Source organism: Herpailurus yagouaroundi, unplaced genomic scaffold (assembly GCF_014898765.1).
Source record: "Herpailurus yagouaroundi ecotype Mexico unplaced genomic scaffold, PumYag 28, whole genome shotgun sequence".
Taxonomy (NCBI): Eukaryota; Metazoa; Chordata; class Mammalia; order Carnivora; family Felidae; genus Herpailurus; species Herpailurus yagouaroundi.
This window is the reverse complement of record NW_024412376.1, coordinates 140438010-140462526: the sequence shown is the minus strand read 5'-3', so window position 1 is coordinate 140462526 and position 24517 is coordinate 140438010. Positions and strand designations below refer to the sequence as shown.

Sequence of the window (24517 nt, the reverse complement as noted above, 5' to 3'; positions counted from 1 at the left end):
ATCAAGTCTTGGGATCACAGGGGAAAGGTAGAGTAATAGCTGTCAAGTAAATTCAGAACATTTTTCATAACAAAGGCCCACTCTCATGCCTGGGCAGCTCAGTCAGTTGAGTGTCCGATTTTGGCACAGGTCCGATCTCACATTTCATGAGTTCCAGCCCTGCCTCATGCTCTGTGCTGACAGCTTGGAACCTGAAGCCTGCTTTGGATTCTGCCCCTCCTCCGCTTGTGCTCTGTCTCTCTCTTTCAAAAGAGAATAAACATTAAACAACAACAACAACAACAAAGACCCACTCTCCAGAAACATGTTACTGGAGCTTATCCCACCTGAGGGAAAGCCATTTTTCATACTCTAGCCCTAACTAGTTTTTCTACCTCATCTAAGCAGATGAGGGGGAGAAAGGAAGTTAAAATACCATTGTGCAGTTCACATCTCAGGGACCCAGACTCACTAACTAAAATACGTACTCACATTTAATGGCAAGATTAGAGAAAGTTTCAATTTCTTCAAACTTTAACAATGAAACAACAGGGCTCTAGTACAATAGCAGGAAATACAACAGAAATAGCAGCAAGGTGCAAAAATCTCTCAGTGGAGTAGTGCATAGAGAAGCACAAAGTCAACATAAACAAGGACACTAGAGAAAATTGAAACTTCTGTCACCTATAGCTATAGCAAACAGTAAACACAGTGGAAATCTTCTTCATATCAATATAAAACCTCACAGTAAATGCCTATTTACCTCTAGTGATATTGCAACTTATAAGAAGTATACACACACACACACACACACATACACACACACACACACATTTGGTGATTGCCTTCATTTCTGACACAGAGCTCCTAAAACACTTGGAGTTTCCCAAGTAATAAAAACAATGACAGATCTTGTTTTCTTTACACAGACACATACACACATACACACATACGGTCATCAAATAGCTCCAGAAGAAAGCCCCTCAGAATGGGGGCTGATTCCTCCAGGATTCAATCAAGTTCACCCTGTAACCTCAGTGGAGGGGAGAACGGTTAGAGGTTGAATCAATCACCAACCACCAATGAATTAATCAAGCATGCTTAGCAATGAAGCCTCCTTAAAACTCCAAAAGGAAAGCTTCAGAGAGCTTCTGGGTTGATGAACATGTGGAAATGAGGAGAAGGTGGCATGCCAGAAAAGGATATGTCTTCTCACCCCATAACTTGCCCTATGTATCTCTTCATATGGCTCATCTTTTGAATCCTCTAAAATCTTTTGTAATACACCAAGGATCCAGTAAGTAATAAGTAAATTGTTTTCCGGAGTTCTAGCCACTGTACAAATTAATCAAGTCCAAGGAGAGGGTTGTGGGAAACTCTGGTCAGTCTGAAGCATAGATTACCATCTGCATCCTGTATTCCTGTATTCGTGATTGGCTTCTGCAGTGTGGGGTTGGGAACAGGGAGTGCTGTGGGACTGACGCTATTCCAGATAGTGTCATAATTAAGTTAAGTTGGAGGACATCCCTGTGATGTTGCAGAACTGTTTGGTATTTAGAAAACTTGCACATCTGGTGTCAGAAGTGTGGTATAATAGTATCAAAAGTAGGCAAGACACAGAGGAGCACAGTTTTCTTTAGCTCTCCATTCCCATCGTCCAATACATCATGGGTGATTTTCAACAAAAAATTGTAAGTAATGCTAAAAAGCAAGGAAGAAAAATAGAGTTTGAAGAAGCAAAGTATCAGAAATAGATTAACATATGATAGATTGTGGAATTATCAGATAGGATTTTAAAACAACTATGATCTATGCTAACAGGATCTAAAGGGAAAAAAAATGGCAATGTGCAAGAACAAACTGGCGACGTAAGCAAAGAGCTAGAGATTCTGAGTGAAAATTCAAAAGAAAATGAGATAACTAAAAAAAATACCTCAACAGAAATGAAGAATGCTTTTGATATGTATATCAGTAGACTGGACATAGAGAAGGAAAGAATCAAGGAGCCTAAAGATAAATCAATAGAAACTCCCCCAAACTAAAATGCCAAGAGACAAAAATAAAAATAATACTAAAAAGAATATCCAGGAACTATGGGACAATTTTAAAAAGGGTAACAAACATGTAAGAGAGGCTAGCTTTCTTTTCAACACTGCATCCTTATTGCTTTAGTGAACAGAATACCCACTGCATCATCCCATCAAAAAGAGTAGTTGGATGGGTTTTGTTAGTATATTTATTCTAATAACCCTACTTATCTGATTCTTATGATTCTTTCTTCTACCATCTGCTATGCATTTCTGGCTTATCAATTTTACTGTGGAAATTTGTTTCTCCAAGATTTCAAAAGTCCTCCTAGCAGGATGTTAGTATCGCTCCCCAAACCCTTGTTGGGGTGTTAAATCCTGTGTGATAAGAGAGTGCTGCCATATAAAGAATTTATCCAATTTTATACTATTTCCCAGCATCCGCAAGATCCAATCTGATTTGTGGTCCCCTCGCTTTTGCCAGAACATTTTGGCTAGGTCCTGCTGCTTCTTCAGTGTAGAGCCTCTTTCTTCTTTCATCAGCCTGAACATTTTCTCAGCCAGATTCGATAGTGTCTTGATCCCAGTTCCTTCTTCGGTGCCCAGGAAGGCAGGTGGGACTGAAGTAGTGCAGTTTTGTTTTAAAATAGCGATTTTGTATTGTCTTTAAATTTGGGGCGGGGGTGGTGCACTAATATAGAGGACTTGGCCACTTTGGTAGACCCAAAGTATTTCCAAAGAATCAAAGGATTCATGATTTTTCACTGCATCTATCTGCATGCTCCTATTGCAACTTGGACAGTTTCCACTTTTTCTTATAAAACCTTAATCTTGGCATTAACATTTTGCTGGATTTGAGAATTTAAACTGCTTTGACACTTGCTACCCTTTTAACTAAATCCTAGGACTGCTTCTTATTTTTGTTCTGCCCTCTTGCTGAAGGAGAGGATTATCTCTTTATATGCTACCAGTTACTCCCTCTGTTTTTCACATTTTGTCATGAACTGGTGATTACTTACCTTCCATCTTTCATTTTCTTGAATGAGTCCATCAACAGGCATATAATTGCATAGTCTATACAATCACTAGTTCTCTTGGACCTTTCAATGTCCTGAGATACTACACCTGACAATTCATACACTTACACTGGTGTCTCACCCTATTTTGTCCCCAGTTGCAACTTTAACCTCTGGACCATGACAACATACCTGGAGCTATCCATATTCCACGTGCCATCAAAGACCGTGTCCTCATTGTCAACCTGCTGCAAAATCCCATATTATAACTTGCTTCCTCAAATCATTCCAGATACCAACTCTCTTGGTGTGAGTTTCTCAGGAAACAGATACTCAGGGGTTTGTGTACAGTAAACTTACTTGGAAATACTCTTGGGAACAACATCCCTAAAAGAATGAGAGAAGCAGATACTGACAGGACAAGTAGAATTGTGATGCTTTTGCAACAGAAACTTTAGCCAATGTCATAAGTAGCCGTGGAACAAGGATGACCTTTCAGAGTTAGATGCAAATAAAGCCTTGAAGGCCAAGTTTTATAGGCTTCTGCATTGACCAGTTACCGTGGGGGGAATGTATTCATAATGTTAATGGTCAAAGATACAGTACTTGTTTACTCTCCATTGTTAACACTCACCACTTTTTTAAGTCTACACAATTAAAAAACAATTACACGTCCTGATTTGCAATGTTTGCAGATTTCCTTGGTGTATATATTTCTATTATTGCCAATTTTAAGCTTCCAGTGAGATGTGGGTGACCTAACACAGGGCTGGAAAGAGTTGGGCAGCAACGTACCATTACGGACACACAAGAGGTATAAAGACAAGAGCACAAGTAAGGGAAAAAAATGTAAAATAAATGGGGCGTCACGAGTTTCAAGTATCTAAAACACTTAAAAATCTAATTTACAGAGCTGTGATACATACTTTAATTTTTAAACATAACTATGTCTAAAAACTTGTTTACACATTTTCTGAATATTTACAAATCGGCTCCTGCAAGCTGCTTACTACAAGCTGGCTTGAGCAAACGCCTGCATCCCATCACTGCATTCATATTAAAATTAAAGGCAGCATATTAATTTGCACTTTCCTCAATTGACCACTCATGTTGGAAAATATTAACAAGCTGTAAATCCGTGCTATGGGGACTTTTGAACGCCTCTATGTAACTGAGTGCTTAAGTTTTTTCCTGTAGAATAAAAGTGGCCTGAGAGTCTGCTCTGAACACTAAAACTTCTGTTTAATAATAATATGTTTTATTGCCTCCTCTCCCTATTTAAAGGTGACACTTGTATGATTACCCTACTTTTTTAGCTTTGGACTCTGTCTACTTACATCTTAGCAGTAGAGGAGGACACTTGCAGTGGGTCAGGGAAAAAGGCCACCAGGGTTGAAGCCTGGGAAATGGGCATGAAAAATAAGCGTCATTCCTCTTGTCTGATCTCTTTGATGCTGTAAGAGCTTACAGTAATTAAGGAACCACCAAGAATTGCACAATGCATGTTGCAAACATTATCACAATGAATGTTATTATATTATCCAAATTCACTCATGAGGATGTGGAAGCACCCAAAATGTTAAACAAATTGTCCAAACACACATAGTTTTTTGTTGAGTAGGTGAAACCAAGATTAAACACAAATTTTATGAATTCAGAAGTTTACCAGTTTCATCTATTAATCACCTCAACTAAATATATCTTTTATTTAGGCCTCAATCATGGAAATAAGTATGTTTGTAAAACTTTATTTCACATAATTAAAAACAACACTGAGTTAAGTGGTGATGCTTTACATAGAAGCCATTCTTAGTGTATTATAGCTGACTTAACATTTGGTTGATAGAAATAACAGAAAAGACAGTGATCTTTTGGGCTTCTAAGTATTTACAAATAAAGCAAACAGAACAAATAGCATTTCTACAGATACTATCATGGCAATCAGAGAAGGGACACCAAAGTTAGAACTGGTAAGCTGTTTACTAACCAATGGCTGGGACATTTTAAATAGGTAGCTTAAATAAATTTTGGTTGATTCAGTAGTTTAGGCAATATTCTTGAAAGGTTGGATTAATATCATTGCTGATTTGTTCAATTGCATAAATGGTGTTGATTAATCTTGTTTAAAAAAAAAACTTGTTATGAGGCCGGTAGAAAGAAGGGGCATATTTTTTATGAAGATGAGTAAGACAGACAACTCTTACTTAATAAGCAATTGCTAAGAATTTATTTTGCCCTTGATAGTGTATTTGTGGGAGTATTTTTAGGTACTTGTAGAAATGTATGCTTTAATTTAAAAAGTGATATATTACCCTTTGACACATAAAGCACTACAACATTTCACCATAGTGACTGATCAACGTGGTGATGACTTTTGAAACCAGTTAGTGAATAAATGAAATTAAAGTCACACCCTAAGGAAAAGAAAATAAAAAAACACCTCAAGTTTAGCTTTCCAAGAATTATCTGTTGAAGATAATGAGATGCATGTGAGTATAGAAAACTAAGTAACATTGGGGATTTTTAAGAACACTGCTATTTTATTTTATTCCTTATTCATTCTATCTGTCCAACTATCTGTTTATTGATAAAATACACAGTGTTATCAATGGATCAAGTGCAAATAGATGTCATCAACAATTGTCATCATCTTAAATATATAAATAAATGTTCATAGTATATATGTTTGTATGTATGTTGTATGCACGTTCACATAGATATTTTAAAAGTAACCATTAGTACTTTTCTTATTAAAAAAATAGATTCTGTGTTAGTAGTGTATGATGAATGGTCTTCTACATTCTTGTTGCACCTGTGGCTCCCTCTTGGGTCAAGGGCTCAGATGCAGTTCCTTAAATGTGGGTTTCCATGCCTTGGATTTGATTTCCAGAAGGATTTCCTCAGACTTGATTGTACTATAGATTGTTGCCTGACCAAAAGTCACGTTAAATAAAAGGAAGGCCAGTGGCTTTATGAGAAAGACCGATTTGGAAACTCTGTTAATCTATCCAATCAAATCTCTCGTCTGGGGTTTGATTAACATAAGACATACAAGGAATTTTTTCAGGAAGTTGAGTAGAGCAAAATCCAAGCACTACATAGAAAAAGTATTCAGAGCAAATCATTTCACAGTAGAAACCAAAAATAAAAAGAAGTGTGAGAGGAAAGGAGATAAGGTAAAAACAAAACAAAACCAACATAAGAACATGAGAAACATGCAGTAGATACCATAGCAGCCATATTGCATGAATTGAGTCTTTAGATATTTTGGTGCTGTTAGACCTGACGTAGTATCATAAATGTCTTTGCATTTCATCTTAATGCTTTTATTTTATTTGTGGAAGATTTTTCCTGCATTTTTTTTCTTTCCTGCATAGTTTTAAAATAAAAAGCTCAGACCAGTAGAGGTAAGCTTAACATACTCCTGTTGCTCAATATCTGGGTCAGGGGCGCCTGGGTGGCGCAGTCGGTTAAGCGTCCGACTTCAGCTCAGGTCACGATCTCGCGGTCCGTGAGTTCGAGCCCCGCGTCGGGCTCTGGGCTGATGGCTCAGAGCCTGGAGCCTGTTTCCGATTCTGTGTCTCCCTCTCTCTCTGCCCCTCCCCCGTTCATGCTCTGTCTCTCTCTGTCCCAAAAATAAATAAACGTTGAATATCTGGGTCAAACTAAAATAATATGGATAGACATACTTAAAAAAAAACTTTAAAATGTATACATGTACATAAGAATTTATTAAGCAATTTACATCCCCTTTTTTTCATCTTAAAATGATTATAGAGCACCTATCTTATGTTACTCATTCTTTTTTGTTTCTGGAAACGGCTTTAAGGTTCTTTTGAGAAGTTACAAAGACCACAGTTTTCTTTTTTTTTTTTTTTTTTACACAGTAAAGGGCAAATAATTATGTTTCTCTCCCCCAGATATTTATATTTACAGAAACAATTTTCCACAACCTGCTATTCTTGCTGAAATTCCAGGGCTTTTTCTGTTGGAGAAAGGAAAGCCATTATAAAGGAATATTATTGAACCTCATCTCTTCTCCATGGCAAGGAAGAATGGTTCTTTTGATGAGAGAATTAAAAAGCAATGTGAAAGCAAAGAGCAGAATGAACCTTACCAATGTTAACTGGCCCAGGGAATTCAGATTTATGAATACTCTGAGGAGTTTGCAGGAGACTTAGCATTCTGCTTGTGTTCTAACCTACTCACAAGCTTACAGATTATGTACACTCCTCTTGGATTTGTGGGACCAGCACAATCCTGTGATTGTATCAAGTGACATCATGGGAAAATGATCCAAGAATGATGTTTTATAAAGCCTAGCATTTGGAAAGTGTTTATGCCCTCAGAAACCATCTAGGCCAATCTTCTCATTTTTAAGTTGGGAAACATGAGGCCCAGAAACATTCAGTAGCTTAGTTCAAGGTCACAAAGTTAGCGATCTGATTATAATCAGATCTAGGACCACAACATGATTTTTTGATTCCCGTTTCAGTTTTTATGTCACTTCCCATATTTTTCCCACCATAGCATAGATTCAATCATGTCTGCCTGATGATTGAAATCTTCAAACGATATTCTCAAGGTTTGTGTTTGTACTTGATTTAAAATTCAGGCTACTGAGACTTCATAATTCTAATGATTTTATTTAATAAACACTATTTTGGTAATGAGTACTATGTTATAATGCATTACTTCATGCAATTCTATAAAGACAAACAAGAACTCTAAGAAGCAACTATTACCACTTATCCCATTCTACAGAAGAAATTGAGTTTTAAGGAATTTAAATAAATTACCCTTAGTAACAGAGCTTAACAAGCTGGAAAATTGAAGGCGTCTATCGATCTGCTTCATGAGAACTATCTCAGTTGATATGCAGTTGCTACTTGGTTACATTTCTTCACATAATCCACTTTCACTGGCTTAGACTTAAAATATTGCCTTTTTAGTGGATTGACCATCATTCCTTATTTTGAATGTTTCTTTCCTTTGTACTTTTCTACTGCTTGCATTTGAGGGTGGTTTAGAACAAGAGAACAATAAAAAGTCTCTGCTAAAACTAATCCTTATTAGCACGAAGCTTTAGTATCTCTCAGTGTGGTCTTTCCTCTTTTGTGAAAGATCTGGTACCTCAAAGTGTTGGGGAGGGTTATAGAATCTTTTATGTAATTAATAGTATGCCTGTGAGGAATAAATATAGAGTTTGGAATATAAATTCACACAATATGCTGGAGAAGTGATAACTTGATGTGTTCCAATGCATAAATTCTCCAAAAGGACTGAAAGATAAAATAATGACAAGAAGGAGAAAGAGTTTCTTTTCAGAGTTTATAGTATTGCTTCTCCTTCTCTGCAAATACAATTACATGAATAAATAAATAAAAACAAAAACTCAGTGAAAATATGGCACATTATTTTATTTTGTCAATCATGTATTCAATATTTTCTGAGCTCCAATGTATGAGGAACTTTAGGCTGAATGCTGTGGGATATCTGAGGCAGTGGTGTTCTGTGCAATGAATTTAAGAGATTATAAATGGGAATTGTAGCACAGACAGTGGTGATATGTGTAACAAGAGGGATGTAATATTTACTGCTCCCCACTAGAGAAGCATTACTGTAGATAGAGCAGATAGTTGACCATTATAATCAACCACAATTTGAAGCATCCTTCCGTTGTACATGTAGCCTCTTAAAGTCCGAAGGTAAAGATAATAAAACAAGTAAAACAGAATGAAATTACATATAACCATGATTTGTATAGGTATTTGGAATGATTTTTTTTCTCCATCCGTCTTCTTCTATTCTACTTTCTAAAATGATGCATTTCTCTTCTAAGTGATGTTAAAATGAATAACACCTAATAATAACTTAAGAAGAGTTGGAATACTTTATTCATAATGTAGCTAAACATGCTGGATTTACTAGTTTATTCATGTAACTGATTTGTGTGGCCTGTAACTTTGAGGCGATTCACACAATAACAGTCAAAATAAAATAATTGTCCTCATAAATACTTAAAATGATGCCAGTATTTTGGTAAAAAATTAGATTACTATGCACTGATAATACAATTCTTACTTACCATCCTATAGTATTTTGGATACTCTTGAAATACAGGAAAAAATGTGATTTCTAGAAATGGAAGGAAAAACGTTGCCTGTATTTTTTTAGAATTATTGAAAATTATCATGATTAGTGTAAATTAGTTGGCTGTGTCTACATAGAATACCTACTGCTGCACATATTTTGTTCCAAATATTGTTTGCAGTGATAAACATATTTAAACAAAATTTATGTGGGTGAGCTTTTCTAAATTCAAAAAATCTAATTTTGTATTAATATTATAAAGCATCTCTCCATTGATACTTTTGTATTTTATCTCTCAATTTACATCAACAGGTTATCAAGTAGGATACTCTAAAGCAAAGAAAAATGGTAGTTTATCAATGTGAACATATTAACACTTCAAAGGTGTTCTACATGTTCTATCAAACATTATTCTTTCAATTATTTTTTCCCATTTAGAAATACATGCCAGTTGTCATTTTGTCTCAGATAAAATCTCTTCTTTCAAACAGTGTTCTGTTGTTTGTCATAATTACCCTCAGGGATTCTAATCAAAGGGGGACATCATGAGAAATAAAGCATGCATTAGAACCACACATGTTATTCAGTGTTCAGACTCCTGAATAAGGAACACCAAGCAGCGATATAATTAAGCACAGTAACAGCTGCGTTCATGACATAGGAAGAAAGATGAAAAAATAATCCTCATTATTCATTTAACTTTATTTTTCTTAGACCAAATATAAATGTAATTAGAATTCTGTGATGTATCTTAATTTTAGAAATACCTTGAAATTTGATGTCAGCATAGCACCTAAAAAGATAGAGTTATAGAAATCAGGTGGCTCTGTGGGTCAGTTATGCGTCCATCTTTGACTCAAGTTGTGATCTTATGGTTTGGGGGTTCAAGCCTCGCATCTGGCTCTCTGCTGTCAGTGAAGATCCTGCTTAAGATCCTCTGTCTCTGTCTCTCTCTCTGCCCCTACTGCCCTCTCTGTCTCAAAAATAAATAAGCATTAAAAAATTTTTTAAAAGAGTCATACAAATCAATTACACACCTGAATATATGATAAACTATATAGTTTTGAACATCCATCCATTCATTTATTCATTCATTTTTTCATTTCCTCAATTTTTCAATATTTCCCTGATCTTTTATTGAACAAAAATATACTAGGTATTGTGCTAAATAGGTACAAAAGAGGAACAAGACATGGCCTCTGAAATTAAATAAACCCATTACGGCCAAAAATGCTACAGAGAGAGGCTAAAAAAATGGACATGACTTTCAATATTTGTTTTGTTAATTAATGTTTTATAGTTTGGCCCTGAATTAATTAAATACTTGTATGTTAACATCTTGATTTACTATCTTGTAACATCTTGTATTTGGGGTGCCAGATGAAAATGTATATTTTAGTATTGGCAATAAATATTTTAGTAGAAAATCTGCTTTTGGCCAGCACTACATGAGTAAGTAAGATAATTTCTTTGACTTTCAGTTTACTCTTCTATAAAAAAAAAAAAAAAAGAGTAAAGGCGAGAAAAGTCAACCATGTAGTTTTAAATAATACTCTCACTTTCCCTGAAATAAAACATACAGAAACTTTCCAACTTCTTTTTCCAGAGTATGAAAATAATAGAGAAAGTTGCAGGTGTAAATATTCTCGAATTTACCATGAATGATTTGATGTGTAGTTTTTTGTACCCCTTGAACAATGGCAGAAACCTGACTGGTGTGCTTTAAAGAATTACAGTTTGATATGGATTGGAGGCAGGGTGGGTAAAGAAACCAGAGGGGTTGATCAGCTTTGATAAGGGGTTCATATGAAAGAGTAGGAGATGATTAATTAAAGTGGACGTGAGGCTTGGAAATGAATGTGATTAGCTTTTAGAACACAGCTGAAGAATTTTAGAAGAGGTCTAGAAGAACTATAAGAATGTTAGTGAAGTCAGTGGGAGAGACCAAGAGATGGCAATGGTTTAATTAATAAAACAAATTCAGATACATTATTCAGTTCAAATTCAATAACTTTTACAAAATACACAAGTCATACTTACTCATCTAAGAAAACTCTGAAATAAAAAGCATGAAAACAAGAATAAAAGAAACAGTTGTAATCCTATCCCTGAAATATGACCTCCATTATTTTTCTCATATTTCCTATTCCATAGATATTTGTATTCAGTAGAAACACATGAGCACTTTCCCCCTATGTTTTATAAAAAAAAATGGCATCAGTCTTTAGCTACAGTTTGAATTCAGATTGTTTCACTTATTTTTCTCCAACCATTGTGTGTGTGTGTGTGTGTGTGTGTGTGTGTGTGTGTGCGTGTGTATGTGTGCGTGCGTGGCTTAACTTTGCTGTAACTGTCCCTTAAATTCTTTATTGGAAGACAGCAATACATAGCTTTGTGATTTCTGTCAGTGTGTATAATGGAAGTTCTGATATAAATTCTTCCATAAAAAAAAACAACTCTACATTTTAGTATTCAAATATTAACTCAGTCTGTTAACAATATGATTTGTTTGTTAGTTTGCACTCCAAACTGACCTAAACTAATTTGATTTTCAGATTTATGAGACTATTTGAATAACCTTTGGTAGCTCCCCATGAGTTGGAGCTGAATGTTTTCTCTTCAAAAAAACTTACTACCACAAGGTATGTTATAATAAAAAGCCTCAAATCAAATTTTGTCAGATTTTTAAGCAAGCATGTGTGCATACATGAAGACCTAGACATATCCATACAACCTTTACTGCAAACCTGGTGAAACCTCTATTCTCTGCCTTTTAGACAATCAGCTAAGTGCTTTGCCTAGAAGGTCCGTTTCAGGATTTAGTTATCTTTTGGAGAGTATCAGAGGACAGAATTATCTATTATTTGAACAAAGGAGGGGTGGGGTCATAAGCCTTGGACTCCATTCTGAAGTCCACTGTTAGGTACACTAGATTCTTTTCACTTTTCTTATCAGAATGGAAATTTCTACTAGTATTTCTCTATTATCTGAATAATATTATTACTGCTTATTTTGCAAATGAAAAATCATTTCTAATTATCATTGTGTTAATTTACAAGCTCTTTAATGTTGACTGTTTATAAAGGGAGTTCCAGTATTTACATCTTGAGTAGAATTTGTAACTAGGTCCTTTAAAATATCAGATCAGACCAGTATGGCAATGATTTGTATCTGTATCCATTTATCATTATTTATGTCTTTATATCTATATGAATACTGGGCATATACATATGCCCTTTATAGTGAAATATTTCACATGGAGTTATAGATAAAATAAGACTTATGGTTTATTTTTGGTCCTTTAGGACCTTCACTTAAAAAAGTCATTGTTGTCATTCACGTAGTCATACTCTTCCTATGATTTCCTAAGAAGATTTTAATTTGTACTATGGGAAATTCCACTCCATATGATTTTCATAAAGAATTAGCATCTTGGGGCACCTAGGTGGCTTATTTGTTTAAGCATCCGATTTCGGCTCAGGTAAAGATCTCACCATTCGTGAGCCCAAGCCCCACATTGAGCTCTGTGCTAACAGCTCAGATCCTGGAGCCTGTTTCAGATTCTGTGTGTCTCTCTCTGCCCCTCACAGACTTGCTCTCTCTCTCTCTCTCTCAAAACTAAATAAACATTGAAAAAAAAGAATTAACATCTTATAGCCAACCCGTCATGAACATTGTACAGCAAACCAAGATTCTTATTTAGAAGAACTCTTCTCTAGCTTCTGGACCTGCTCTTGGTGAACACCCCTCAGCTGTTAGCTATTTCAAGAATTGGCTCAGTGAGGAGAGCCACCTTAGTCAAAGGCACACTGCCTTCCTGGAGGTATCCACAACTAATAAACATTAAAAGTTAAAGTCTGTCCCTCTTGCTTCTACTCAGGATAACTCTGAAGATCCATTCTAACCATAGAGCTCCTAGGGGTTGGCTGACTGTCATTGGACCTTATTGTTCAGTTTCTCCACCTGAAAAAATTCTGCCTCTTCTCTTTCCTACAGGTGTTGATCCCATGGGCAATCCATACCTTATCTTTTCTTTTTTCTTTCTTTCTTTCCTTCTTTCTTTCTTTCTTTCTTTCTTTCTTTCTTTCTTTCTTTCTTTCTTCTTTCTTTTTCTTTCTTTCTTCTTTTTTTTAAATTTCTTTTACTGTTTACTTACTTGTGTGTGTGTGTGTGTGTGTGTGTGTGAGAGAGAGAGAGAGAAAGAGAGAGTATGAGTGGGGGAGGGGTAGACACACACACACACACACACACACACACACAGAATCCAAAGCAGGCTCCAGGCTCTGAGCTGTCAATACAGAGCCTGACATGGGGCTCGAACTCACAAACTGTGAGATCATGACTTGAGCCCAAGTCAGAGCTCAACTGACCAAGCCACTCAGGCGCCCCCTACTTAATCTTTTCAAGTAACCCAACATGTGATCTACTCCTTTGCCATCATTACATGTTCATAAACTAATGCATGAGGTTAAAACACTCACATCACTTACAGTATATTGGTATCTGGCTTCTCTGTAGTGCTCTATATCCTTCCCCTGTACGTTACATATTTTTTCCTGAGATCAACACAGAACTTTTAGATGCTTATTTATTTATTTTGATGGGGTGGGAGGTACAGAGAAAGAATCCCAATAGGCTCCACACTGCCAGCACAGAGCCCAATGTGGGACTTAAACTCACCAACTGCAAGATCATGACCTGAGCCTAAAAAAGAGTCAGATGCTTAACCGACTGAACCACCCAGGTACCCTAACACAGAGTTGTTTTTTTTTTTAAAGGTTTTTTCTTTTAATGTTTTTTATTTATATTTGAGACACAGAGAGACAGAGCATGAGCAGGGGAGCGGCAGAGAGAGAGGGAGACACAGAATCTGAAGCAGGCTCGAAGCTCCGAGCTGTCAGCCGACGCAGGGCTTGAACTCATGGAGTGTGAGATCATGACCTGAGCTGAAGTCGGACGCTTAACCGACTGAGCCACCCAGGCGCCCCCTAACACAGAGTTTTTTAAAAGCTGGGGTAAAATGATTTTTACAGCCCCTGGTGGCTTAATATAAGCTTATTTATTGCTTATACCCAGACATGAATTTTTAATTGCATGCTAATATTAGTATTATTATTTCTATTTTGGACATATGCAGAGAGGTTAAAAATTTCTTACAGGTCATCCAGTAAGTTAATATCCGGGCTGGAATAAACAGTATGAAATGCTGTGGAATCAAGGTGGAATTGGAGTAAACTTAGGAATATTTTTCACACTAGCAATATCACATAAATGCCCAAATTTTTGTTAAATTATTACAAATTAAATACAAATTCCCCAAATGTTTAAAGCACACCTTTCTTGGAAATATCACATAAACCTACAGATCTTGAAGGGTATAAAATTTTCCACTTAAACATTAAAATTTCATCTGTGTTATCATTCTCTTTGCATTTGCCATCCTTAACAGGATTATTAATTTTATTTCATTTTACTTTATTTTTTAAGGACTTTGATATTTTAACTAAACAAGCAGAAAGTCCTTTTAGCTGAGGATACAACTTTATGTTACTTAGTTAGACAGTGTTATCTGCACAAATACTACTTTTGTTCAGTTTTTTGCTCTTGCAACAAACCTATTTTGCTAGATTTTATGTCTGTCTGGAAGAGAATCTTAGTTGGTATGTCTAATCTACTGTAGAGAACAATGAATTTTTATAATGCAATATTAATATTAATAATGTATCAAAAACAAGAGATGTACCGGGAAAGAATAAGTAAAGCAGAATCTGCTCAAGCAGCATAGACCATAGAACAAATTGAAAGTTCATCTGGGGTCCATCAAGGAGAATAGCACCAGTCCGAGAGCATGTTCAGGAAGAAAAACCAAAATGGGTACCCTGCCAGAGCAACCACCAATGTGCCACTAGGACCCTAGGTTTTGCTTTCTTTTCTCCTGTTTTAGAAAATTAAGGTTTGGGGCGCCTGGGTGGCACGGTCAGTTAAACGTCCGACTTCGGCCAGGTCACGATCTCGCGGTCCGTGAGTTCGAGCCCCGCGTCGGGCTCTGGGCTGATGGCTCAGAGCCTGGAGCCTGTTTCCGATTCTGTGTCTCCCTCTCTCTCTGCCCCTCGCCCGTTCATGCTCTGTCTCTCTCTGTCCCAAAAATAAACGTTGAAAAAAAAATTAAAAAAAAAAAAGAAAATTAAGGTATACGATATTTCTGAAAAACTTTGAAATAAAACAACTTAATTGAAATCATAGTAGAATTCAGCATAAAATACTGCAGAATATGAAATACACACACGCGCCCGCGCGCGCACACATGCATACACACACCACAGGACTGCAAGCTTTGAAGCTTTGAGTACACAGTATAAATTATAAACCAAAGAAAAACATTTTAGTTTGGTGTAGAATACCTTAATAATTAAGAAATAATAAAATCAATTCAATAGAAGTATTTGTGTGCATAGGCACACACACACATACACCACACAACCACAATATACAATATATAATATACATGAATATATGTATGTGTATGTGTGTGTGTACATTTGTATGTGTTTAAGATACTAAAAGTTTTCAAAAAGCATGAATTTTTTCACATAATTTTGGAATTAACTAATAGATACGAAGCATTGGTAGAGATTATTATCTTTATTAGTGATACATATTAGTTTGAAATATATGGCTCAACAGACACTAAATAAATTTTCTAACCCATTAAAAAACTGGTGGACAGCAGACCAGGCCGTCTATTGCATACAGGTTGATTTTCTGAAAGAAAATGAGAACGGAGCTGATTGATCTGAGCATGCTTACTCTCACAGAGTTTGAGTCTAAGGAAGTTTCTTTAAATGGAACATAAGGAGTCAAGTAGAATTGTTTGTGTTTGTGTGTAGGAATCTGCACCTATTTTTTAGACATAAAACTCCTCCTAATGTTTTCAGCATTCTCCTTTCTGTTTCAAAATTTCTTATTAATGTGGTTTGGTATAGCCTAATATGAAGGCTTTGTCAGAAACCATATGCTTGTATATATATTATTTTATGAACCATCTAATATCTTGTGGTCTCTTTTTAGTGTTAATGATGTGAATTCACAGTATTCTTCAATGATGTTACAAACCACTCTTCTCACTTATAAGCAGATTAAAAGTTAAAAGAATTTCAGTGAGCCACATAACAGTCTTTGTTCATTACCACAGATTTTAAAATGCAAAATAATTTTTGAACAAAAGAAATTGAAAAGATAAAACCTGATTAATTTACACAGCAGGTTCCAGCAAACTGTGACTATTTCAACATCAATATATTTATTTATTCCTCAACAATTATTGATTCTCTGCTCTAGGCCAGATACTTTAGTAATTACTAAGACATAAGAATAAAGTATATAGTGAGATATGTTATAGAAATAAAGGATTATAATATAACCTGGTAAATATTGAGAAGAATGCTTATTTTCCTCCTATGTTATAAAAAAAACCACCTGGGTGGCTCAGTCAGTTGACCATTCGACTCTTGATTTCAAGTCAGGTCATGATCCCAAGGTCATGGGATTGAGCCCTAGGTCAGGCTCCATGCTGAGTGTGAAACCTCCTTAAGCTTCTCTCTCTTCCTTTGCCCCTATCTCCCACTTACACTTTCTCTCTCTCTAAAGATAACAAGAAATAAGAAAAATAAAAGGAATGTAATCTACTTCATTCTGAACAAGGAGAATTTTGAAAAGAACATAATCATAGTCTTTTCAGCCCTCACTCTTCCACAAAGTAAGAGCAATGTAATCTGAATGGTTAGAATCTAGGGTGTTAACTGGGACGCGTGTTTATCAGCAGATAGGATCACTGACTTGTAAGGTCATGGGTTCTATTACATTAACTCTCCTGCCAGAAACTGGATGCTAATCAAATGTTCAATACTCCAAGGCACTGAATAGTGGCTAACTGGATTGAATCTACCATGCAGATCAACTTTGCCCCACTTCTCATGGTCTACATTTTATGCGTAGAGAAAGAGGCTTTAACACTCTGTGGTCTTTGACCTGTTTTATTAAGAAGCACTGTAGGTTAGGGGATATTGGAAATTTGCCTGTGCAATAACAGAGCCAGTAGTTTGGATTATCGGATTTCATCTTTTTTTTCCTCTTTATATTTTATTAGTGGGAAGAAAGCATGATTCACAAGGAAAAAAAATGTGTGGTAAAGGATGCTAACTAGACTTATTGTGATGATCATTTTGTGATATGTAAAAATGTTGAATTATGTTGTACATCTGAAACTAATAAAACTACTAAGATGTTATAGGTCAGTTATATCTCAAAAGAAAAAGAAAGGAGCAGGAGTGATTTGGATCTCAAATTATAATATACTATGAGACGAACTTGAGAGGGTAAGGGTAATATTTCAACGTGTGTGTCTGTTACTTTAAATAAGGAGATTATTTTTAATGAAGAATCTCAGATTTGAGAGCCAGAGGTATCTGGAAATGGTTGCAGACCTTGAATGGTAGGCAAAGTATTTTTAATTGTAATAATAGGAATTAATATTCATAAAGTACTTATAATGGGCCAGTTTTTATGCTAAATGTTTTACATGGAATATCTCATTTACTCCTCACAGCACCTGAATAAGGATAGTAATATTAGCAGTGACATTTTAGTGAATGTTTCAAATGTCTTGACTATTCCAAGTGATATACATAAACTATCACATTTATTTCCCAGAAGAACCCTGTGAAGTATGCACATACTATTATTATCTCCATCTAACATATGAGTCACTGGAGGCATAAGATATTAAATAAATTGCCAAACATCATGCATATATTACTTCTAATATGTTCTGGTATTGAAGGTTCTATTGTAGAATACGATTATTTACAACCTCTCATGAACAGAAAATTGTAGCACGATAGATACTTAGCTTTAGAAATGTCAGTGAGAAAACCAGAAAGTATCAGCAAATGAAGAAAAGCAGGAAACTACTTGGAGAACTTGAAGGCCAAACTAGTCTTATGTGAAAGGAAACAGAAATGGAACCAGAATAATATATCTGGAACTAACAGCTTTCAAATGTGGAACAAGGAAAGAGGAAGATATTTTATTCATGACAAAATCAGTGAGGATTTCTTGGGCTCAGAGAAATCTAACAGAGGGAAAAAGGAAGATCTCAGAGGGTAAACAAAAATGTTTCCCTAGAGGGAAATTCTCTCCAAAAATTTACTGAGAGACTATTTCTTAAAGTTAAGATAGGAAGTCAATAGCAGAGAAGCAACTAAAGAAATTCTCTGACGTGACTGGGATAGTTACATTTGGTATTTATATCAGATCTGAATGGATCTGTGTAGAGAAGACTGGGAATTCTGGTTAGCATCTCTAAGACAACAATCAGTAATTACAGAAGTTGTTGACAAAACTCAGATTTAAAGAGCACAGGGTGAACCAGCAACTATATAACAAGTTCCAAAACTAAGTTAAAATTTGGATTGACTGAAGTGTTCCCACTGTAGACATATACTGCAAAGTCAGTTTATAGCAATAAGATTTGACTAACAGACATTTTGTGTTGCTTTGATTTCATATTTTACATTACATAAGAATTTATCAGGCGCTTTTTGACTTCATGTGTTATTGCAGCTTGTGTTTTTCTTCTCCTAAAAAAATAAGAAAGATATTTTTTTTAATTTTTTTTAATGTTTTATTTATTTTTGAGACACAGAGAGACAGAGCATGAACAGGGGAGGGTAAGCGAGAGGGAGACACAGAATCTGAAACAGGCTCCAGGCTCCGAGCTGTCAGCACAGAGCCCGACGCGGGGCTTGAACTCACTGACCATGAGATCATGACCTGAGTCGAAGTCAGCCGCTTAACCGACTGAGCCACCCAGGCGCCCCAAGAAAGATATTTTCTTATTTAAGAGTTCTGTATAATGGACAAATACATAGATTAATGTGGGTCTAAGGGGAAGAGAGGCCAGTACTCAAAGAGGAAAGGTTGAACAAATGAATCTGATAAAAGAATATAGATAATAGAGGCCTCAAAACTATCAGATATAACTGTCCTACATCTGTACAGATGTTACCCAGAGAAATAGAATCAGCAGGTATATCAGTAGGTGTATACCTACCTATTTATATATATAATATATATAATATAATATATATTATTATAACATTATAATATATATTATATATAATATTATATAATACAATATATAATATATAATACATGTGTACTTGTATTAAAATATGATAAATATTTTATTTATAATATATTTACATACATATTTATAACAATACATATTAAAGGAGATTTATTACAACAAATTAGCTCATGCAATTATGGAGGCTGAGAAGTCCCACAGCCTGCTGAGCAAGCTAGAGACCCAGGAAAGCTAGTGATATAATTCAGTCCAAGTCCAAAGTCCTGAAGACCAGGGGAGACAATGGTTCAATCTCAGTCTAAAAGCCAAGAAGATGAGATGAAAAGTGCAAACTTAAGCAGGAGGGCAGGAAGTTTCCTCTGCTTTTTGTTCTATTGAGACTCTCAAAACAATGGGGGACACCCACCCAATTGGAGAGGGACATCTATTTTACTAAGTCACCAATTCAAATGCCTATATCCAGAAACATCCTCACAAACACACTCAGAAATGTTTGATCAGGAGCACCTCATGTGTAGTCAAGTTGCTACCTAAAATTATCCAGTATTAGTTATTAGTATTAGTGTTATTACTGTTAGTTGCTGCTGTAGTAATAACAGCAATAATTGACTAACAAGCTATTCCAAATCTCAGTCGTTTTCAATATAATCCTTCATTCTGCTGATGTGGTTCAGTTGACCTAGGACTGGTTTGACTGGGTTATGCTGCTTTGCACTGTAATCCATTGTCTCCCAGTAGGCTGCAACTGGTTTTGCTCTGGGCTCCAGACTGAAGGGGATGTGGCTATCTTGGGCATATGCTTCTCATAGCGGAAAACAAAATCACAAACTTATTCAAGAGCTTTGTTTGGAAAACCTGTATTAACATTGCATTAATCAAAGCAAGTCAAATATTCAAGCCCCAAATCAACAGTACAGGGATGTACTCTGTACTCTGAGTGGGAGACGGAGACAAATGGATTATTTGCCAAGCAACAATCCCAACTGTTTTGGGACAATAATTGTCCTGCTCAGACTAGAGATTAAATTTCAAGGATTCTAAGACCATGACTTATTTATTTATTTATTTATTTATTTATTTATTTATTTTAGATTGAATAAACTTTCTGATTAGAGGAACCCATCTCTCAGAAGACAGTCCATGGAGCTAGAATGAATCATACACTTGAAAAGAGTTGCAGACAGAAGCAATAGAAGACTCACTGATAATACTAACCAATGAATGTGTTCAAGACTAGTTAATTCTTGGATCTCTTAGTTCTAGTAAATCCCAGATCCATGAACATCATACCGTACTTTGAGTGTGATAATAGGCTAGTTCTGTGGACTTTAAAATTTCCTCATGTGCTTCAGTTAGCTTAACAGAGCTTATCCTGCTGACAAAGAGGATATAGCTTGAGTGAAAGAGAGGGAGACACAGGGAGTAATGAAAATATACAATTAAGAGAAAACAGTGTAGATGAGAAATGAGGCATCGTTGGGATGGCATGGACTAAGTTTCTGGGAACCTATACTTTTTAAAGATCTGAAGAAACTCAGTACAAACATATATCTACTTAATAGGAACTTATTTATATACTTGCTTATATTAAAAATAACTTTCACTCATTAAATACACATGTGAAGAGTGGAGAGAGAATCCAAAGAGAGGAATAAAATGGTATTTGTAGCATTTTTTATCAAAAAAAAAAAAAAAAAAAAAAAAAGAAACAAACAAAAGAAAGAAAGAAAGAAAATAAGCAAGAAATAAAATAAAGAAAAATAGAAGGAAAGAAAGAATTAATACCTAGAATATATTGGAATATCACCTTTATGGGAAAAAAAAAAAAGAAACTAAACAACCAAAGAGAAAGATAAAAAAAGAAAAAAAAGAACATCCAACCTGTGTTTTATACACACACATGAGTATGCATACACTTAAGAAAGTAAATAACAATTGAAAACATATCAGTTCATTAGCAATTCTAAAAATGAAAACTAAGTCTCAGTGAAATACCATGTTACACTGATCAGATTGAGAAAAATATAAATGGCTGACAAAGCCAAATTCTGGCAAAATGTTAACTAATTGGAAATTTGCTACATTATTGTGAGAATTTTTGCAACCATTTTGGAAAATTATGTGGCATTATCTAGGAAATTTGAAAATGAACATAATACGTAGCCTGGAAATTCCATTCCTAGGTATATGCCATAGAGCTGTACTGTCCTACAACATCCAGTAGCCACATGTGGTGATTTAAATTTAAATTTAAATAAAATCAAGCTAAAAATTCAGTTATATTAACCACATTTCAAGTATTAGATGTTCCTATATGACATATGATGAATGGATACCATTTTGGACTGCACGGACAAGGACATTTTCATCATTCATATCACTAAGAGACATAAAAATAACCTTTACAATATTATTTGTGATATCCATAAACTGAAATGTCCAACAATTTTAGAATGGATAAGATAGTTGTGCTATATGCATGCAATTCTATACTGCAAGGAAAATGAAAAATTAGAGCTATTCCCAACAGACCGGTTAAATATTAAATGAATACACTTGATAATGATTCCATTTATGTAAAAGTCAACCAAAACCGAAAACTAAGAACAAAAATTGCATTATATCAATTGCAGTGGCACACATAGATAGAAAATGTTAATGAAAATCAAGGAAATCACACACCTAGGTATGTGGACACATACACACATATGCATACACAGAGGGTGGGGGGCAGAGAATGAATGAATATGAGAAGGGTCCTATTATCCTAAATTTTCCAAACTCAGAACTATTAGACAACCATCTGGGATAAGGATGGAGGAAAAATGAGAAGTTTTCATCAGATGTATAATATTTAAGGAAAGAAAAGGATATTCAAATGAAAACATCCATCAGGAAGTTTTGAAATCACAAAGACTGGTCTGGGCTGAAATCGTAGACTTAAGAATCAGCCACATAGGGATAACAGTTGAAGCTGAGAGATTAGGTAAAAGTCTTAAGAACCAGGCTACATGGGGAACCAAATGGAAAAGAAGAGAAAAGGAGAAGAAAAGAAGGAAAGATAAATCTTCTTTAATGGACTTGTAGCAGTTTGCCCAAAGCAATTTACCCTGTGTGTATTCTGTGCACAAATGCTGTAGATTTCCCATATTGCAGCAGAATAAATTCATCTGAATTTCCCCTGATTCTGAAAAGAAATCCTGGCATTAAACCTCTGCATGTTCAACTTTTACCTATTTTAGAGACAAGAAAATAAAACAAAATAAAACCTCCTTGTTTCTGAAATGTCAGCTAAAACTTCATTTCTTGCGGTAAGACTTTGTTGCCCAGGCCCCCCTGACCTAAATCAGGTACATTGATAAACTCACTGTCTACTTTCTCTTTGTACCAATGAGCACAGACTGAAATCTTAAATCTATAGTTTGCATATGGCTGCTTTATTATAATTACCTTCTCCATTAAATTCTACCAAAGTGAGAAACATGTCATTTTAATTCACCATTTTATTTCTAGTTCATATGCATAAGAGTTGAGAACATGTATTTATGGAACACCTGACTGAATAAATGAATGAATGAATGAATCAGTCAATCAATTAGAACCTTGTTCATTTGCACTAGCCTTGCATCTCTGTGCATCATGTGTATAAATTAAGGGCAGGGATGGGATGAAGTAGACATTTCCTTTATTGTGAGGTCTTTTAGACATTTTCCATAATCATATACATGAAACGTAAAACTCCCCCTTTTACAGGACAGATCACAGGATCGTAAATAAACAAATATCAAAAAGAAGAAAACTAAGTTTAGCTGAACTTGTAAGCTATCAACAAATTGAAGTCAACAACCCTGTCTCTTGTTTCTTTGCCCCCTTCTCCACATTTCAAGGGTGAAATATTCAGTCTCCAGGTTTCTTGAATACTTTTCCACCCATTGGTTTTCGTAAAATATTGCATAGTGCTTTCAAGTAAATTTATTTCAAAGTGCTATCAGTCCTAAAGACATTTTATCTTGTATCTTTAATTGTGTAATGGATATGCTAAAACTATCAAGCATCCAAGATAAGCAGGCTTTAAGTTCACACAAAGAATTCTTTCTCTACAAAGTGGGAAAGGTGATATAGATACATTTGAATTCATTCATTATTTTGTCTAAATGGATTCCGAAAAGAATAGACACTGGTCTTAGAATTTTGGAAATGTTCTTCATTTTTTTTCTTCCCTTTGTATTTTCAGGGTAACTGTTGTTAAATGGTTTGCTAAGCCCTAATCATTAAAGACTTTACACAGTTAAATTTGAGGATTAGGTATTTACCAGTTCCCAGATTTAGATATTAATCCAGGAGGTACATGAGTTGAAATTGGCATATACGTGCTTTCTACTCTACCAGATGTTCTGAGAAATCTTTGGAAACTTAGGGATTACTACCAGCATATTGATTTGGTGGAACTCATTTGGCTAGATCTTTCAGAATGAATGGATTCACTCAGCAATACTTGACACAAAGAAATATAGAAACATTCATATAGATGTACCCTGCCTGTCTTTTAAGGCATTTTGACTTCAATTCTTCTAAGATGAGATGATTTTGAGTAGGACATTTCTGACTTTAATTTTGGGATAAAAAGTGCTCAGAATAAGCTTTTTTCTTTGAGATTATATAAATTCAACTTAAAAAGTTTCATAACTCTATCACCAATTTGATGGAAAAACATTTAAACTTTTGTAAAAGTCTGAGTAAGATTACATCTGGATGGGTAGGCTTTTTTTTTTTTTTTTTTTTTTTTTTGCAGGAACATTCCAGGTTTCTACAAATTCTAATAAACCTTGAACTGTCAAATAAAGTTGACTAATAAAAGAGTCAATTAGGTTATGGAAATAAAAATAACATTTAAGACAGAATAATCAGTTGTTGTATTTGTTGTGAGGATTCAGAAAGATTTGTGGACATTTTCTTAGATACTGGCTAAGACAATGAAGCTAAATAAGACATTGCAATTTTACATCCTCAAGAGGAATCATATCACTCAATGACGTTTTCCTAGTTGTTGGCCGACTAGATGGGGCGTCCTGAGCCAGAGGTCCTGTGCTGAGATGCTTCAAAGCTTTGTTAAAAATGTTTGAGTCTTCATGAAGTCCTATTATACCCAAATTTACCAGGAGATTTGGATAGGAATGGGGTTGATGGGCTTCATCATTTATAAAATCAGGAGTGATGATAAAAGAAGTAAAAACTTCGAGTCCTGCACCTGTTCA

General features: G+C 35.2%; 1 long non-coding RNA gene across 1 annotated transcript; it reads left to right on the top strand.

The window, feature by feature from the left end:
- The first annotated feature begins 1556 nt into the window (after positions 1 to 1556).
- On the top strand, positions 1557 to 24517 carry LOC121033114 (uncharacterized). Its single transcript, XR_005791718.1, has 3 exons — positions 1557 to 1567; positions 12638 to 12641; positions 24398 to 24517. It is a non-coding gene; the product is annotated as an uncharacterized LOC121033114 (long non-coding RNA).